This window comes from Aristolochia californica, unplaced genomic scaffold (genome assembly GCF_029961685.1).
Source record: "Aristolochia californica isolate CCGP_79_NKW_82.1479 unplaced genomic scaffold, dmAriCali1.0.hap1 SCAF_64, whole genome shotgun sequence".
NCBI classification, from domain to species: domain Eukaryota; kingdom Viridiplantae; phylum Streptophyta; class Magnoliopsida; order Piperales; family Aristolochiaceae; genus Aristolochia; species Aristolochia californica.
This window is the reverse complement of record NW_027182262.1, coordinates 117,501-120,000: the sequence shown is the minus strand read 5'-3', so window position 1 is coordinate 120,000 and position 2,500 is coordinate 117,501.

The window sequence follows — 2,500 nt, the reverse complement described above, 5'->3', positions numbered from 1 at the left end:
CCAGGCGGAAAAGAGGCGCCCAGGCGAAAAAGAGGCGCCCAGGCGGAAAAGAGGCGCCCTGGCGTAGGCGCCCAGGCGCCAAAAGAGGCGCCAGGCGAAAAGGCGCCAGGGCGCCCAGGCGGAAAAGAGGCGCCCAGGCGGAATGGCGCCAGGGCGCCCAGGCGGAAAAGAGGCGCCCAGGCGAAAAAGAGGCGCCCAGGCGGAAAGGCGCCAGGGCGCCCAGGCGGAAAAGAGGCGCCCTGGCGTAGGCGCCCATGCGCCAAAAGAGGCACCCAGGCGAAAAGGCGCCAGGGCGCCCAGGCGGAAAAGAGGCGCCCAGGCGGAATGGCGCCAGGGCACCCAGGCGGAAAAGAGGCGCCCAGGCGGAAAAGAGGCGCCCTGGCGTAGGCGCCCAGGCGCCAAAAGAGGCGCCAGGCGAAAAGGCGCCAGGGCGCCCAGGCGGAAAAGAGGCGCCCAGGCGAAAAAGAGGCGCCCTGGCGGAAAAGAGGCGCCCTGGCGTAGGCGCCCAGGCGCCAAAAGAGGCACCCAGGCGAAAAGGCGCCAGGGCGCCCAGGCGGAAAAGAGGCGCCCAGGCGGAATGGCGCCAGGGCACCCAGGCGGAAAAGAGGCGCCCAGGCGAAAAAGAGGCGCCCTGGCGTAGGCGCCCAGGCGCCAAAAGAGGCGCCCAGGCGAAAAGGCGCCAGGGCGCCCAGGCGAAGAGGCGCCAGGGCGCCCAGGTGGGAAAGAGGCGCCCAGGCGAAAAGGCGCCAGGGCGCCCAGGCAGAAAAGAGGCGCCCAGGCGAAAAAGAGGCGCCCAGGCAGAAAGGCGCCATGGCGCCCAGGCGGAAAAGAGGCGCCCTGGCCAGGCGGAAAAGAGGCGCCCAGGCGGAAAAGAGGTGCCCAGGCGAAAAAGAGTCGCCCAGGCCGAAAGGCGCCATGGCGCCCAGGCGGAAAAGAGGCGCCCACGCGAAAAGGCGCCAGGGCGCCAAGGCGGAAAACAGGCGCCCAGGCGGAAAGGTGCCAGGGCGCCCAGGCGGAAAAGAGGCGCCCAGGCGCGTGGGGGGCAAGGCGCCAGGCGCCAGGCACGCGCGGAGGCAAGGCGCCAGGCGCAAGGCGCCACGCGCGCGCGCGCGTGGGGCGCGAGGCGCAAGGCGCCACGCGCGCGCGCGCGTGGGGGGCGAGGCGCCAGGCGCCAGGCGCCGGGCGCGCGTGGGGGGCAAGGCGCCAGGCGCCGGGCGCGCGCGTGGGGGGCGAGGCGCCAGGCGCCAGGCGCCGGGCGCGCGTGGGGGGCAAGGCGCCAGGCGCCGGGCGCGCGCGCGTGGGGCGCCAGGCGCCTGGCGGGCGGGCGCCCCCAGGAAGGGGTGCTGGCGCGCGATGGGGTTGCGCCCGTACGGACCGTGTGACAGTACAGACACTTTGGCGAAACCTCCTGCCCGAAGCGATTTTAGGCGTTCGGCTAGGTAGGTGACCCGGTTTTTTTCGCGTTTCTCGGCCGCTAGCCCCTTTTTTCGCGTTTTCGTGCGCGCGCCCCTCTTGACCTCGCACGCGCGCCGCGCGTCGCGTCCTTGTCCTTGTCCGCGTCCGCGTTCGCGTGTGTCGGCGATCACGGGCCCCGTGCATGGCTCGTCTCTGTGGACCATCGCCCCGCTCTTGTCCCTCTTTCGTGTTTGTGTGGCGCCCCGCCCCGTGCACCATTGCCGGCTGGCAGCAAGGTGCCTAGCCCCCCTTGCCGCCAGGCCTGTCCACCCCAAGGTGCTAAAGCCGCCAGGCACCTGTGCCGCCGAACCGTGCGTCCGTAAGCCGCTGCACGTGCGGCGGCCGGCCATGCCCGTGCTATTGACCCTGTGTGACAGTACAGACACTTTGGCGAAACCTCCTGGCCGACGGGGTTTTTGCGCCCACCTAGGTAGGGCGACCCCTTTTTTTTCGTGTCGCCTGTCCGTGTGTCCCTTTTTCGCCTTTTTCGGGTTCGTGTTTTCGTGTGCCGCCAAAAGCAAGCCCTGCGCTCGTCCCGTCCCGCTTGACCCGTGCATCCGCCGGTGCTGGCCTGCAAAATGCCTGTGAGCGACGCACGTGACCAGCAGCCCAGGCGAGTGTGCACGGGTGGCAGGCGAAACGGGCGTGCGTGTCGCCAGTGTGTATGTCCCTTTTTCGCCTTTTTCGGGTTCGTGTTTTCGTGTGCCGCCAAAAGCAAGCCCTGCGCTCGTCCCGTCCCGCTTGACCCGTGCATCCGCCGGTGCTGGCCTGCAAAATGCCTATGAGCGACGCATGTGACCAGCAGCCCAGGCGAGTGTGCATGGGTGGCAGGCGAAACGGGCGCGCGTGTCGCCAGTGCGTATGTCCCTTTTTCGGGTTCGTGTTTTCGTGTGCCACCAAAAGCAAGCCTTGCGCTCGTCCCGTCCCGCTTGACCCGTGCATCCGCCGGTGCTGGCCTGCAAAATGCCTGTGAGCGACGCATGTGACCAGCTGCCCAGGCGAGTGTGCACGGGTGGCAGGCGAAACGGGCGTGTCGCCAGTGCGT